Consider the following 17,540-nt stretch of genomic DNA (forward strand, 5'->3'; position numbering starts at 1 on the left):
CTCTTCATGAATGCATTTAACACTTTGAAGTGATGGCAACATCTGGTAACAAGTAGAAACCAGCATCTTATAAACTGTGGTTTCATGTTACCACTTCATCTGAATTAGTCATTTAAGGAAGTTTTATAAGTCTTCCTAAAAACTGACAAGGTTAATCTTGGACTAGGGCAGACAGGCAGGAAATGCTGAAGCGGCTGTTTCTTTTGAAGGTTTTGTGATTCCTTGTGAGGTCAAAAAGTAGTCGTTTTAAAGTTAAGAAAGCTAAAGCATTGAGATCTTGACAGCTTAAGTGCGATTTTTCTTTTTTGTGTGTGTGGCAATTTTGAAGGAAAACTTGATAAAATTCAGAGTTCTTTATACCTTCCATTCCACTTTTCTCTGAAATGCCTTTATTTTCGAAAAGTGGAGAATTAGAAAATCATTCAGCTGCCAAATATGATCATGGATTCGGTGCCACCAGAAAGATGTAACCTACCGTTTCTTTGGCTGGATTACTTCTTAGGAATCACCCTATTTTGTAGGGTTACCCAATGGGACAAGAGTAGATGTCTTTTATGTTTATTTATGTGATTTGCATTGAAAGTGCTAAAAGTTTATTCTTTATTATGTAATACACCACTATAGCACATGACAGTGAGTTTAATTCCTTTAGCATGCAATGTTATTATCACAAATTTATTTAACAGATACTTTTTTTCATTTGAAAGTAAATATTTGTTCCTGAATTTTTTTCTTCCATTTTGTTGAGACATAATTGACGTACAGCATTAAGGTGTACAGTATAATGATTTGACTTACATACATCATGAAATGATTATCACAGTAAGTTTAGTGAATATCCATCATCTCATATAGATACAAAATAAAAGAGAAAGAAAAAATTTTTCTTCCTTGTGATGAGGACTCTTAGGATTTGCTCTCTTAACTTTCATATATAACATACAGCAGTGTTAATTTCTCATATTGTACATTACATCCCTAGTACTTATTTATCTTACAGCTGGAAGTTTGTACCTTTTGATTGCTTTCACCCAATCCCCCCGCCCCCACCCTCCTTAACAGATACTTATTGCATGCCTACTGTGTGCCAGGCACTGTTCTAGATGCTTGAGATAGATTGGTGAAAAGACAAATCACTGCCCTCATAGAGCTTAATAAATATTAAAGATGAAAACAATGGAGCAATTTTAAATCCTTTAATCTATCACTCAGCTTTTAAAGACCTACATTGAATGAGTTTTGAGAACTCTTGCACATTTTACCTGAAGTTTGAATAGGGAAAAATTGATAATTTGTTTGGAATACATGGCAATAAGCTGGAAGGTGATAGTTAAAGTAAATGTTTGATTTTTTTGATTCTCACTTTTATTTTTCATTTATCAGTGTTATAATTAGACCCCTTGAGTAACTAAGGAATGTTATTGATTTAACTTGTGGATTTATTCTTTAGGATGGTCTTAATTTATATGGGGGGGGCGGGCGGTGTGAATGGACATAGTAGCCCTGAAAATTAAAATATGGAATCTGTAACTGCTGTCTTCTTTCATTGGAAGAATTATAGAATACTTAATGTATTTAATGTTCACCATGGGAAGTGAATGTATTGCTCAGTTATTTTTGCCTATGTGAGTAGTACAAGAGCTGACTCAAAGGAGATGACATGATGGTTCCTGTCCTGAAGTAAAATAAGATGATGGGGTTGTGGTGGAAAAATGATGTGGTCATGCCCATATTTGCTCACATCTCTTGTTGGTTTCCTTTTATAGAGGAAAACCAAAGAGAGTCTCATTTCTTATTTTTTAAGTTTCCTTTTTGTATTTTCTTTTCATGCCAGTTTCCTTTTTTTTCCCCTTAAAATTGCATTATCCTGATTTGCAGTTCAGTTGGCTCAAGCTGTGCTTTGTAATAGTATAAGTACCCCTTAGAATGGTCATAGTGGAGGCATTATACCCATTTTAGGGAATCAATTACATATATGGACACAGACACTCTGAGCTCCTTGAATGTAAAAGGCATATTTCATAAATCTTTCTATTTCCTTATGCCATCTAAGTACAGTGCCTTTTACAGAGTGGATGTTCATTCAGTGTTCGTGGTAATGAATGAATATGAGTCAGGAATTTTATTTTTGCTTTCCAAAATACAAAATACTTTTTTATAAGCTCATGGAATTTTTAAAAGCTTACTTTTATGGAAAATTTCAAACATACAAAGTAAAATAGCATAAGGAACCCCCCCACAGTTTCAACAGTTTATCAATATTTGATGTTCTTATATTTCATCTTTTCTCTCCCCTTTTTTGTTGTTTGGGATTTGCTTTCACATAACCTGCATATTATTTTACACATAAATACTATAGTTCACTTCATTTTTAATATTTAAAAATAGTAATAATTCTGCATTTCATAGAGTCTAACTTTCAAAGCCTTTCTTTTCTAGTATCAGAGAAGGAAACTCTTACTGATTATCAGAAGAAAAATCTGATTTGCTACATATGAACTGGATATTTTTAAGTAGTTTTATAACATATTGTCTTTCTTAATCTTTTAAAAATGTATTAAAAGTTTCTAAAAACTACACTATCGTGATAAATTCCCATCTCATGGACATGAACCTGATTCTGCAAAATATTCTTTGGAGTAAATAAGCTATAGATTGGTCCCCTCAGAATTGATATTAATCAACGAATTTTTCTTTTCACAGTTCAACAGAACAGAACTCACGTTAAAACCTATTCTGGTAATTGCATTCTCAGTTTTGAAATTTCTTGTTAAAAACCTATGGACCTTATGTTTTTTGTCTCTCTAAAATTAGATGACTCCATCATAAATATTACCATATAAAGCACCAGTTCTCAATAGAAAAGTATGCCACATAGTCCCTTGGAGATCAAAATTACTTGTATAATAACACTAAGATGTTCTTTGCTTTTTCACTATACTGACAGAAGCAATGGTGGGTAAAACTGCTAGTGCCTTAGCCCCACACTGTATTAGTAGTCTTTGTATTCAACACCATAGCCTTCCTGTTAGAAAAATACCTGTAACATGCAGTTCATTAATGAATGTCCTTGATTAAGCAGGAAAAATTAATTTTATTAAATCTCAACTCTTGGGTATACATCTTTTCAATATTCTGTGTGATGAAATGGGAAGTACATAAAAAACATTTCTGCTGCATATGGATTTACAGTGATTGTCTTGAGGAAAAGCACTTGTGCAGTTTTTTGATTTGCAAGCTAAACTAGCTGCACTTTTAGAAAATAGAAAACCATTTTTACTCAAAAGAGCGAATGACGCATTAACTGATAATTCAGACCTGAATATTTGGCAGATATGTTATCAAAAGTGAATCAAGTGTGCTAGTCACTGCAAGGAAAACGGCTGAGAGTATTTGTTGCCAATGATAAAGTTAGAGATTTCAAGCAAAAATTCAAATTCTTGAAAACTTGGCGTCAGCTACCATACATCAATACTTAGACTTTTCTAATGAGGTTGGTGGTGTTTTTAATGGAAGTGATTTGTTAGATATTGTAAAGTGAAGTGTGACAACAGATCTGTACTAGTCAAACAATATTGTTCCATATGATCAGTGCATGATGTTCTGAAATCAAGAATGGGTAAAAGGTCCATTTAAAGTGCAAGATAGGGGCTTCCCTGGTGGCGCAGTGGTGGAGAGTCCGCCTGCCGATGCAGGGGACACGGGTTCGTGCCCCGTTCCAGGAAGATCCCACATGCCGCGGAGCGGCTAGGCCCGTGAGCCATGGCCGCTGAGCCTGCGCCTCCGGAGCCTGTGCTCCGCAACGGGAGAAGCCACAACAGTGAGAGGCCCGCGTACCGCAAAAAAAAAAAAAAAAAAAGTACAAAAAAATAAAGTGCAAGATAGACCAATGGATTTTAACGTTAACAGAGTATGAAAACGTCATTGATCTGATATCAGATTCCACACTGCAACAACTATTTAAGAAACTAGCACTTACCCAGTTTTGGTGTGGTATTATAAAGAAGAATATCCATAATTATCCGAAAAGGCTCCTAAAATACTTCCTTTTTCCAAACAACGTATCTGTGGGAGGCCCTGTTTTCTTCATATACTTGAATCAAAACAACATATTGCAACAGACAATGCAGAAGCAGATATGAAAATCCAGCTGTCACTGTATTTAGTTAAACAAAGATGTAAACAATATACTCTTCTATTTTTTTTTCTGCAAAAACCTTTGTTTCCATTTGGCCCACGGCTTAGGTGAGGGCTCCAGGGTGGTCAAAAAGCTGCCTAGTGGCTGCAGAGAGGGGCTCAGGCAGAACCCCTGACACCAGAGGGATGCAGAGGGGCCCCTCAAAGACCGTTGGGCTGCAGAGGCCCTTGTCGTACTTGAGGGTGAGCCTTTGGAAGGGCTACTGGCTCAGCCCCCCTCCCCGCCACTCCAACCCCGGCGGCAGCCTGCGCTAGTGGGAGGTGGGGTTAGTCAGGTGGTCGCCATCTGCTTGATGAGTTTCAGCTGCTCCTCCAGGAAGCGGCTCTCCAGGAAGTCACGGGTGGGTGTCTGCGCGGCCAGAGCCCAGGGGTGCAGGTCCACAAGGGCCTGGCTCAGGTTCTTCTCCAGGGCCGTGGCAGCTTCCTTATTGTCCAGAGTTTTACCCCATTCATCTTGGGACGGCTTCTGCGCTCCTGGAAGAGGGCACAGCCACTGTGCTGGTTTTGCATCTTCAAGAGATGCTGGGCGCCCTTGCCCTTCTCAATGGTGGACTCAGCAAAGAACTGGCCCACGTCCTCCAGAGCCACATCATCGCGGTAGAAATAGAAGCCCAGAGAGAGGTAGGTGTAGGAGGACCCAGATGCAGGTTGACCCCTGTGGTTGACGGCTGCCTCCACCTGGGTGGAATAACTCTGGCAAATCTGGGAGCTCGTGGTTGATCAGCAGTAAGGAGCTAAGCTCCAAAAAAAACGGTGTTGGCTGGTTCCGGAGGCCGAGGACGGCATAGTGGTTGGTTCCTAAGGATGTGACTGGAAAAGAGGTTCCAGGGTGATTGGAGGCTGGAAAAGGGGGCGTCCCTGGGTCTGTTCCATTCAAACAGTGTTGAAGCAAGAGACGTCCTCAGGAGCGAGGCATGCCCTGCCTCTTCCCACTACATTTTTTTAAAATATAGTTTTCATTTTAAAACGTTATTTATATTAGCATGCGGTGGGTTTAATTTTTTTTAAATAAATATCTTTAAAATTTCTTAGTTGTAACTTCTAATATGATAAAGACACTGATCTAACCCACATATCAAAAAGCTCTTTGGGGTCCTCAGGTCCTGAGGCCAAAAAGTTTAGGAGCTGCTCGGTTAGTTGGGTTTTTTGTTTCTTTTCCTTCCCTATCCTTTTTTTGAATGAGAGACTCTCAGGATAGGAAGGTGTAGAGCATATGAGTTATTTCTTTGTATGATTTTATTAGCTATGAACAGAACACAATGTCCCCCCCAGTTTCATTGAAATATAATTGACATATAACATTGTATTAGTTTAAGGTGTACAATGAGATGATTTAATATATGTATATATTGTGAAATGATTACTACAATAAGTCTAGTTAACATCGACCACCCCACAGTTACTTTTTTATTCTTGTGATGAGAACTTTTAAGATTTACTCTCTTAGCAACTTTGAAATATGCAGTTCAGTGTTGTTAACTGTATATAGTCACCACAGATGTCTTCCAAATCACTTCCTTATCCCATGTATAATTCAACTGATAATTTTTGGAGGACCCATGCTTTAAATCCTTCTGTTTATTTCAGCCTTTTTTTTTGCGGTATGCGGGCCTCTCACTGTTGTGGCCTCTCCCGTTGCGGAGCACAGGCTCCGGACGCACAGGCTCAACAGACCATGGCTCATGGGCCCAGCTGCTCCGCGGCATGTGGGATCTTCCCGGACCGGGGCACGAACCTGCGTCCCCTGCATCGGCAGGTGGACTCTCAACCACTGCGCCACCAGGGAAGCCCTATTTCAGCCTTTTGTTTTAGGGCATTAGGACAAGGTATATAATTTAATATATAATAAGTCCTGTTTTAAAAGGTTGATTACTTTGTTATGCAAAATCAGAGCTCACAAATATTTACTGTTGGGGAGACAGCCCTTGGAATATTGAAATTAAGATGTTCTTGTGGCTTATTTACCCCCCGCCCAATCATCACGTAAACCAGATCTACTTGATTGTTAAAACTGACACAGCCACGCAACAGGAAGTTTGTGTACCTAATACTGTTCCTGGCATAAATTTCCTAAACTTTCCAATATAGCCCAAAATTACTCCGTGTTTATTTGGTACCTGTTTTATGTTAGATCCCTTTGCTTTGATGTTTCACTCACTGTGAGTGTTATTTGTTTGTTTACTTTATAAGTCATGAAGATGGGTAAAATCCTGTTCCATTAAAGGACGATAGATCACTGTTACTGAGGTGTGGCATTAAGCCCAGTGGGAGAGGCCTCCATTGTACGTGTCACACATGGAAAGAATATAACCCGTACTGGGTGTGGTGGGGAGAGGATGATGTTTGAATGAAAGTTGGAAGAGACTTTGAAAATACTGTGTCTAGGTCTTGTGTCCTAGCTGCAGATTACACCGATACGTCTATGAACTGCTCATGCAGCTTTGGGTGTGCCTCTTTCCTTCCTTTCCACCCTGAAGGGTGTATGTGTCCACAGGTGCGTGTGTGAACTTTTAACTTTATTGATTTGTTTGTAACATTTGAGAGAGAGTGAGAGCTTGTGCACTTTACATGTACAGATAAAACATAGGTTGGTTTCTGTTGACTTTCCCCAGCATTCATCATGATGAATTTGGAAATGTAAAAGTTGTTTTCATTCTGTGGCCTGCTTATAAAAATGTGCAATGGATTACATAACCCTTGCCACCATCTTCTGTTCCCAAAGCAATTTTCATTACCCATAGTAAAAACAGAGATGCTGTTCACACACATACTCACACACATGCACATACACAAACGCCAATACCCCCCCCTTGGCCCCGCACACCTGCACATACGTCATATGATGAGACATTTAGAAGGTTACAGCATGGGCTGCAGGCCAAAACTGGCTGAACTACTGATGTGATACAACAGTCTTTCAGGAAATGTCCTGGTATTTACTAAGTAGAAGATGTCCATTTTTAAAGGGAGTATCCATTCCTAGAACTTTCACCACAATATTTTGCAGTTGAAGTGAATTCTATCATGTTATGGTGAATAGACTTTAAAATCAACAACTGGGTGTTGACAGATTTCACTGTGATCAAAGATTAGCCTTAGAGTTCAGAAAGCTAGAAAGCATATACATTCCAGATGACCAAGAAAGGGAAAGACAAGGAAGCTGTTTCTGGGTAGCGTGATCATTGAGGAAGTTATTTTTTTTTAATTTTTGGCTGCATTGGGTCTTCATTGCGGCGAGCGGGGGCTACCCTTTGTTGCCGTGTATGGGCTTCTCATTGCCGTGGCTTCTCTTGTTGCGGAGCACAGGCTTTAGGCACGCAGGCTTCAGTAGTTGTGGCACGCGGGCTCAGTAGTTGTGGCTCGCAGGCTCAGTAGTTGTGGCTCGCGGGCTCTAGAGTGCAGGATCCGTAGTTGTGGCACACGGGCTTAGTTGCTCCATGGCATGTGAGATCTTCCCGGAGCAGGGCTCAAACCCATGTCCCCTGCATTGGCAGGCGGATTCTTAACCACTGCACCACCAGGGAAGCCCGAGGAAGTTAATTTAATAGCACTTGGGACAGACCCATATAAGTGTTGTGAAGTGACAAGTGTGGCTAAAGAAAAGTAAGGCTGGGGAAACCCAACATTGCTGGCCTGTCACTGATACCGTCCTTTTACCGGAGGCAATTGCCTGTGCCCCAGTTTTCCCTGGAAATGCATGATAATACGTACACGTATACCCTTTCTTCCAGTTAGCCCAAGGTGCTTGAGCATTCCTTACTACCCCACATATTCCCTGACTGGCTACAGGCAGCTAGTGCTATGCTTGTTTCAAAGATGGTGAAACTGAGACTCAGGAAAGTTGAAGAGACTTCATATGGTGAGTCAGCAATGAAAACAGGTGGAAAAACACGTCCTCTGACTCCTGACTCTCTATTCCTTCTGTTCGGGATTGCGTTGCCTTTTGATAGTTCATGCAGCTTTTGTGGTTGATGAAATAAAGTGCTTCCATTAAGGAGACAAAATGTAATCCAGTGTCTGCTAATGGTGGTTAGTGATGAGGACAGGAGAACACTCTGCCTCCTGATGTGGGCTGTCCTGATGCTTTTTACAAGTGACTGCAATGTGAGTCGCCTCCTTATTCTGAGATTTCAATGTTAGCATAAAACGCTTCACTTTGTTTTATATTATTTATAAAGGACTGAAGGATCTATTATCTCACTTTCATACTTATTAGGTAGGTAGAGCAGATTAGGTAGGTAGAGCAGATGGTATCATGCATATTATATCCCAGACAGATTATAACGATGGCCGCCACTTACTGAGCACCTTGCTGGAGCCAGAGCCCCTTATGCATTTATCTCACTTAATCATCATCGCAACCCTCTGAAGTTCGTGGAATTAGTTCCACTTTTATAGATAGGAACCTGGGGCTCAGAGAAGCTAAGTGATGTGTTCATGGTCACACAGAGTTGAAGTCAGTCTGATTCCTAAGACCCTGGTGCTCCCATTGCATTCCATTTCCTTTCAAATGATTGACTTGCCCTATGTCAGTATTAGAAATGGTCTCCTGAACCTAGCACAGTACTCCTATTGATTTATTGTTCTCTCCCATAAAGGGTGAGAACTCATAGCTAACCAGTTGCTTCATTTAACAATTAACTGATTAGAATTGCTAGACCAGTTAAAAAAAACAAATTTCAATAATAAGAATATAGCAGTTATCACATACCTAGTGCTTACAATTTACCAGGCTATGATCTAAAATTTGAACGCACATTAAATCATTTAAGCATCACAACAATGTACAAAATAGTTATCGTTATGTGATGTAGTTACTATTATCATCCCTGGATGAGAAAACAGGCACAAGAGCTTAAGCAGTTTGTCCAAAGACAACCTAGAAAATTGTGGAGACAGGATCTGAACCCAGTCTGGCTCCAGAACTCTAAACTACTCAGCAGTACTGCCTCTCAATAGAAAATTCAGTTCATCAAGTATTGGTTTCGTTCCTGTATGCTAGGCTGGTAGAAAATATAGTTCCTACACTTAACAGCTTATGTATTCAACAGAAAACAAGATATAGATACTCGCAGTTAATGCTCTGACACCTAGCATATGGAGTGTAAGTGTTGTATAAAGACGTAAGTATGGATCGAGATGAATAATAGAACGTAAGTGGTCTGGGACAGTTCATTTGCCTTTCTAAGTAATGCACTTTCCTATGGACGAGTGACTTGGCCTCTGGGGAGAAGCTGGTTCCATGTGTTCTAAAATAAGCAGGTTACTTGGCTAATGTTCAGACTTTAAATAGGTATGTGGGTTGTAGCTATTCGACCTGAACCAACTTTAAATTCCCTTGTGTTCTTGCATGATTTCAGTGGAGCTGGAATGAAAAAATTCACTTTTCTCTAAATGTTGTGAAGTTCGAATTTGTTAATACTTGGCAAAATACTGTGAGGCTGACAGGAAGGGGATTCGTAAGTATTGTATCATTGCTTTGTCAGGGTGCTCTCTCTCTCTAGCAGGAAGTGTTATGACTTGCTCTCTAAAGTTGCAATTGTGAGAAGAATGTTGGGTTTCCAGATTGGCGTTCTGGGCGTGGGAGGTTCCTTCTGTTTAGTGCTGCGAGAAAGAAACAACAGGTTTGCTCTCATCCCGGAAGGGTAACAATTTTAATATTATTTCGTTAGGCTCTAACTTTTATATTATGGAATATTTAAGCAGAAATTTACTTTAAACATCTCGAAATTCTTATTATGTGTTTGGGTAGTTACACATTTGGAGACGCTTTCTAAATCTTATGTGTTCAAGTAGAAGCAAATTTGTTTTAAGAGAAAAATTTGAAGTTTAGAATCTGACTTGTTCTCTCTCTATATATTGTCTTTTCTTTATTTGGGGAATATTTTAGGGACTTAATCCTAATTACATAGCTGTATCTATCAAGTCAGATGCCAAAGGTTTAAATGACAGAAACTCTTACTTTATATCTGGGGGGTGGGGCGAAGGGGAATGGAATTTCAAATACTTTTGATCCCTGTTGAATGGTTTTTCAAAATTCTGTGAAATAGAAGTTGAGGGTAGCTGTCATGACAGAATATGGCAAACAGATTGATATTCTACTCTTACAAAATAACTTATGACAAACAGTTGTACTGGTGTTTATTCATACTTTCCAAAATACATGAAAATCATTGGTGATGAGATTTTGGTGGTGTTACTATAGTATGGTAGTGATAGTGATTTCTGATGCTTACAAACTCACCAGAGTTTTCTATCACATGGTGATCATATGTTTTATTTCTCCTATTTCAATATAGCTGGTTGTATAAATCTCGACTCCGAATCAAGGGTAACCTCTCAAATTAGTTGTACTTAACTACACCCCTATGAGGTAAAAAGTGAAGTATGAAACAAAAGAGTCTAGTTTTCTCAATTAACAAGTACCATATTTGAGAACATATAAGCAGGGTATGTTATACTGCAGGAGGCCATTTTAGTGACTAATAGATAATCTTCCAGCTTAGCTCAAAGTCTAAGCTGAAATTTTATCTCTAGTGATTTCTGAGTTGTACATCATAATATTTTGTCTTGAGTTAACTGGTCTGATCTTGCCTTGTGAGAGATATATACCTGAAGGTTGCCCTTGGCTTCCGTGTTATTTTTCACAGGAAAGGAGAATGGAAATACTCCTCAAGTGTGAAGGTTAATTAATTTCATTAGCAGCAGATATGTTTTTTTCATAAATTATTCAGATATTTTTGGAAAATGTCAGAGTTTACTTAGGAAATAAAGGGATTGGACCTTTTAAAAGAAGAATGTGCTATTTCAATCCAAGGAGTTAATACTTCTTAGCTTTGTAAAGATGGGAAAGTAGAGGTATAACTTTGTTGTGTCTTTGGGTTTCATATAGTATTCTTCATAATAGGAAAGGGGGCTTTTAGAATACGGTTAAGATGTATATTAAATATCTACAAAACTCTTGTCTAGCAAGAATTTAAAGAATGTCTTCAATCTGACTTAATTGATGTGAATGTTTCTATGGGAAAAATTATTAACTTATTTTAAAATAGCCATTGCTTAAAGATCTTATCTTTATTAAGACAAAAAGAGGAAAGTAAACTTTTACTTAAAATGGAAGTATTTGATATTCCTCCAGGAAATGACACAGGATTGGGCACCCTTTGGGGTTTAAGTGACTCACAGATATTGGTACTTGAAAAAAAGATCAATTAGAATCTAGCTTATGCTAGATCCTAGAACAGAATAGAGGTGTTTCCAGGAAATGAACTCATTTAATAGCTAAGTAGGGTGAAATCACTCATGGGATGTCTGGGGTTTGCTTTACAGTAATTCAGGAGGTGGGGGGGAGAGAGAGGGGTGGGGGAGGGGGAGATAGGGAAGGGGGGGTCAAGAAGGGAGGGAGGGAGGAAGCAGGGGAAAAGAAGAGGACAGGAAGAGAGAATCAGTGTGGAAATCCTGATAAATCTGATAAATGTAGAATCTGGATGATGGGATTATGGGTGTTTGCTGTACATTTTCTCTTTTGTATACATTGAAAATTTTCATAATAAAATTTTTAAGTACAGCTTTAGTTTGCAGCAATTTACATTATTTCTAAATGATACATTTATCTATAAATTGCAGGTTTGTCAAAACATGATGTGTGCGTGATGTATATTATTGTAAAGGTGAAATGTGCTGCTTGATTGCCAAAATTGTTGCCAAGTAAAAGCTGTTTCTGAAAGCAAAAAAAAACCTTTGTTTGACTTTCAGCTAAATTCAAAGAACAGGTTGCAAACATCTTGAAGAGTTTTGTAGTATCTTGAAGTATTAAAGACCAGTAGATAGTTAAAGCATGCTAACAGGCCAAGTGCCTGTGAAGAATGTGGGAACATTATTATGTCTTGACTATTTTGTTCCCAGCTTTCTCTATAGAGTATGCATGTTGAAAACCACGCGTGACAACTACTTAGCCTGCAGTATGTTTAAGTCTGTTCACTTTCCCTACTTTCGAACATCAGTTCATTCAACAAACATTTAGTAGGGGCTTATTGTGAGCCAAGATACAAAGTCAAACGAGGTACCAGCCCTGCTTTCAGGGAGCTCACAGCCTAGCGGAGGAGATAGAGAAGTAGATGGTGGGACACGCTGGGGGGTGGGGAGCTCCCGGAATTGGGGAAGGGGCGTCACTGGTTAGCAACCAGAACCCTACGCTGCATCTCCTTTAAAACAACACAGACAGAACATTTGAGGTGGCTTAATTGGGTGTAGGTATTAGGGAAGTAGGAAGAGGGCTAGTTTAACTCTGTGTGCATTACTTGGCAAATAACAGCCGCCTCTGCTCCCTCGCCCTCCTTAATAAACCTTCACCCTCTCTCATGCATCCATGGGCATTGTTGGAGCAGCATACACGCAGGAGATAGCAATCCCTTCTTCACATTAAATATAGTGAGCTAATGTTTCAGTCTCCTTAATGTTTTTGGGTACATCCAAAGCAAAATTGCACTTATAGGCAGGCAGCTACTTGAGGTTGGATAAAAGGGGGAGTTAGCCTTCAGTCACTGATAGAACCTTCCAGAGTTCACTGCTCAATTGATTTGGAATTTGAAACGTATTTTGTCATGTAAATAGTAAGTTAGTTTTTTAGGTCATTTCACAAATGTCCCTGAAATGCTGTGCTATGTTACCAAAATGATATGTTTTTGTGTTCCTATTATTTTAATCTAAATGAATTGTAGAAGCATAGTTGCTAAATGTATCCAGATGTGTGTTCCATCAGCCAGCTGCTTTATTCTCTAGTCCCGAATCCTGTACAGCCTAACAGCATATATAACAGTGCCTCATGGGAAAATACTGTCTGTTCTATTGGGGGTTATCTATCAATGTCCTCTGTGTAGTTTTACCAATTTGCGGCTGAAATGTCAAGTAGAATTACCAGAGGGTCTAGGCCTGAAAAACAACCTCGTTAAGTAAAGTATGTTCTACATGTTGAATGTTGCTTTCATCACAGAAGTCTGCTCTCCACGTTGACTATAACGAACAATTTTTAATAATGCTGAGGTGCTGGAATAATAAACAGTAAAATCCTTCACCACTTCTTCTGTCTGCTTTTACCTTTCCTAAAGTTTCAGGACTAGAAACCTGTGACACAGGTGAGACCAGTTAGAGTTTGACTCACTTGTGACTTTCAGAGCAACAGATCATTAAATTGAGAAAGAGGCATATAACCTCTTAAATTATTACAGTTGCTCCTTTACCAAGATTCCATTAAAGTTTTCTAAAAGTAAGCAAACAAAACTCCAAGCCGCTTGCCCCTGGAGAAAAATCAGCTGTAAGGTAAAAAACTAATCACTAAAAAAACTAGGAGTACCACAGTGATGGCTTATGTATGAAAAAAGAAATCCTAAACTCAAAATCAAATCGTCACATTGATACTTGAGTGTTTGCTTACATTTGTACTAAGTTATTAGCACTGATACAATGGGAATGGTTGTTTACAGTAGTTAGCATGTAAGTGGCTGAAATTAAGGGATATTAAATACAGGGAAGCAGAAACATGTCATATATAGGAATGAATGTGCCACAAGAGAAGGTCAGCATTCATGTCCTTCTTTTGAAAAAGTATGGCCTGTTTTATTGTCAGTACTCACTTAACACCAGTATTTTGAAGAAAGAAATTTTAGAACTCTATAATATATAGTATCTACTGAACCCGTTGCCAATATTCTATATATTTTACACAGTTACAGTTTTGGTGATTTCAGTTCAAGGATTAAGTGAATCCCTCCTTTAAGTAATAAAAACGAATTAGCTGAAAGGAACTGCATTTTCTGGCAACCGTTCATATTTCTCAATATGATGGTCACATTTGTTAGGAGGTTTTTTTTGTTTTTGTTTTGTTTTTTGGCTGTGCCATGCAGCATGCGGGATCTTAGTTCCCTGATTAGGGATCGAACCGGTGCACCCTGCAGTGGAAGCACAGAGTCCTAACCACTGGACTGCCAGGGAATTCCTGGTTAGGAGTTTTTAAATTATCTTCCATAGGGTATAATAGGCATGAGCCTTCTTTCCACAAAGCAGTGTGTAGCCTCTTTGTTTTTATTTTTATGGTACGAGTAGTTAATTACCTTCTCTCTCACATACTCTTTTTTTTTTTTTTAATTTTACATTTGCTGCACAGCTCTGTGTCTTGGGCAAAGTCACTCAACTACCCTAGGCTCTTGTTTCTTCCCTAATATAATTTCAGTAATCATTGAATATTGGGCATGTTGCAGATTATCACCACCCTCAAAACATTGCAGTCAACTGGAATATTTTTTGAGCCATACCTCTGTACCCAGCATCCAGCAATGGATTATCATTGTGGGAGTATCCGGGAGGAAGATGAAGTTTAGACTCTGTTCTTGAGAAACAATCTTGAAATAAGACTTGCAGAGCAAGTAATTAGACAAGTATTTGCGTGCTCTTGGTGAAAGAATGGTTGTCTTTGATTGGGGAAGATTATTCTCTTGGACCAAGTTTGAGGATCAGTGTGGAGGAGGCAGATGAACTGAATCTAGTAGGATGATGGATGTCCCAGCCAGACTGTACTCACATCCACTTATATAACTATAGGAGGAAGTCTATAATTAAACTGCTAAATTTTGTGGCAAGATTCTAGATCCTGTGGGAGTTGAAGAGAAAGGTCAGCAGGGGTGTGGAGTCACTGGGAGATGTGGTTTGGGAGGCGATGAGGCTTCTGCTGAGACTTGAAGGATGAGTAGGATTTGGATAAGAAGATAAGAGGAATAAAGAGGAGGGCATTATAAGTGTGAAAGGTAGATACAGAGAGAGGGAGTTCTTACTAGCAGGGAGGGCAGGAGGTAGTGGCGGCAGGATAAAAGGTGCTGATGTAGGAGTTAATAGGACGGGTATCGTTCAGGAGGATGGTTGTGATCAAAAAGCTAATTTTGAGTGTTGTTGAAAGGTTAAACTGGTTAGATGTGACTCGTAGGAACACTAGAGGACCAGGAATACCAGGCAAAGTTTAGACCAGCTGTTTAGGCATAAGAAATTATAGCTTCCTGAAATGGGACTGACATGATCAAAATGGTTGTGGGTACTAGATGTGGACCTTTTTTGATTCAAGATATTTACTAATAATGCATTGTGTCTCTGCGTAGAGTGCTGTGGTGAATACAGAGATGAGTAAGCTGTGTTTCTACTTTAATAAGTTTATAGTCTGTGGGGAGATAAATTCATTCACTAAGCCGTGGTTGAGGAAGCTATGCAGTACAGCATAACGATTGAGAATGCTGACTTTGGTGTCGGGTGGAGTTGGGTTTGAGACCTGGCTCTACCTCTCTCTAGCCATGTGACTTTGGGCAAGTTACTCAACTTCTCTAATCCTGTTTGCTTTTCTGTAAAATGGAAATAACAATATTACGTGGTTCATAGAGTTTTGCTGAGAAATAACTTACATAATGTATATAAAGCATTTAACACAGTCCATATAAACAATTAGTCCTCCAAGAATGTTAGCTGCTATAGTATAAACTTACAATGATATGTTATTATATTAATTATTTATATTACCTACTCTGTAGGCACAGTGAGAGGGGCTGGGAATATGAAGATGAATGGGAAACAGTCCCTTCCATCCCATCAAAGAGCTTATGTATAGTAGTATTAAATGCTATCCTTGTGGTGACTATATTTTCCCATTCAAAAATTAGTACATATGGTCTGACAGTAAGATATTTAAAATTGGAGCTGTCTGAAAGGATCCAGCACTGGCTGTAACAGAAGAAAGCATGCAGTTCTGTGAGAGTCCTGGGAACAGAGAATTTTTCTCTCAGGTGGGGACACTCCAAAGAGTCTTTCTCAAAGATGCTTTTGAAAAGTACATAGGAGACAGGTGAACAGCATACCACTAGAGAGAAGCACAGAGGAGAAGGAACAGAGGTGGGAAAATACATGGCCTGTTTGGGGAATAGGGTGTGAAGAGAGTGTGATTCCAGGGTGTGCAGTGTGTGTAATCGGAAGAAACATTGGAAAGATAGACAGGTATCAATACAGAAGAGTGTAGGGCTTAGGATGTTGTGCTTAAAAGTTGGGACTTGGGCTTCCCTGGTGGCGCAGTGGTTGAGAGTCCGCCTGCCGATGCAGGGGACACGGGTTCGTGCCCTGGTCTGGGAAGATCCCACATGCCGCGGAGCGGCTGGGCCCATGAGCCATGGCCGCTGAGCCTGCGCGTCCGGAGCCTGTGCTCCGCAACGGGAGAGGCCACGACAGTGAGAGGCCCGCGTACCGCAAAAAAAAAAAAAAAAAAGTTAGGACTTGCTTTTGTAGGAAACATACCTTAGATCTGCTCTTCAGGAAGTTAGCAGCGTAGAGATTACATTGGAGGGAGACAGGACCATAGATAGATCAGCTAAAAGGCCTTTGGAAAAGGCCAGACATGAGGTGATAAAGGGGTATGATGGAAGAATCCAGAGAGCTTAGTGATTTACTTCAATCTCCAGTGGTTTCTTGTGGCCAAACTTCTCAAATTTGTAAACCTGGAGACTGAGGAAAGTAGGGAAGTTGAAAAGGAGACCTGATTTGACAGGAGAGATATTTGAAAAGGGGAGAAATAACGTGGCAGTAAGTTCAAATGTAGACACTTAGACTCTCCTGACTGGAATTTTCCTCACTGACCTTGCTTCTCCCTTGACCAGAGGGTCAAGTCCAGATTTTAAGTGTGGCCTTTCTAAATTAGACCCTGACCTTCTGCTCCAATTGTGTCTCTCTCAAACCCTAGGCACAGTGCTCCAACCACACTATCTTTCTACAGCTCTAGAGTATCATCTTCCTCTAGAATATCATCTTCTCTCTGCCTGGAATGCCTTTACCAGTGATATCTGTCTGAGGAAGCCCTACTTATGTTTTAATATAACGTTCAAAAGTCACCTTCTCTGGAAAACTTTTCCTGAAGCCCACCACTGTCACCCCACCACTCAGTGAATAGGCTGATGGCATTAATATTATGTCTTTGTTTTTCCATCTTTCTCCCCGCTGGACAGTAAGGTCTTTGAGAGGAGACTTTGGGTCCTAAATCTCTATATCTGCAGCACCCAACACAGTGCTTGGTACATATTAAGCCTTCAATTAAGGCTTGAATATACATGAATAAGTGGGTGAATATGATAGGCATTCAAGTTGAAACCTTCTCAAGTCATTTGGAAACGCGGCACTAGAGCTTGGTAATCATAGTGAGAGTGGGTGAGCTTTAGCTGAGAGTGTTGCACGCCCATCTGACCTGGAGACTAGTGCTGTTGACTTACCTACTAGTGAGGAGGCAGGGTGGTAGTTTCTGTTGGTACAGGTAGGTATGTGAAGTG

General features: G+C 39.7%; 1 protein-coding gene and 1 pseudogene across 2 annotated transcripts in view; one reads left to right on the forward strand and one right to left on the reverse strand.

The window, feature by feature from the left end:
* Nucleotides 1-17,540, forward strand: part of PLS3 (plastin 3) — a 90,144-nt gene that overhangs the window by 21,998 nt on the left and 50,606 nt on the right. Inside the window, exon 1 of one of the 2 annotated variants that reach the window (XM_029240940.1) lies at nt 9,580-9,656. The exons of the other annotated variant lie outside the window; for it this stretch is intronic. The gene's annotated coding sequence lies outside the window, so the exon portion shown is untranslated. Of the gene's footprint in view, nt 1-9,579; nt 9,657-17,540 lie in introns of those variants that run through there. 2 annotated transcript variants of the gene reach the window in all.
* LOC114905867 lies at nt 4,449-4,917 on the reverse strand (annotated as a pseudogene).

Source organism: Monodon monoceros, unplaced genomic scaffold (genome assembly GCF_005190385.1).
Source record: "Monodon monoceros isolate NGI ecotype Baffin Bay Population unplaced genomic scaffold, NGI_Narwhal_1 Super_Scaffold_22, whole genome shotgun sequence".
In the NCBI taxonomy this organism is placed as follows: Eukaryota; Metazoa; Chordata; class Mammalia; order Artiodactyla; family Monodontidae; genus Monodon; species Monodon monoceros.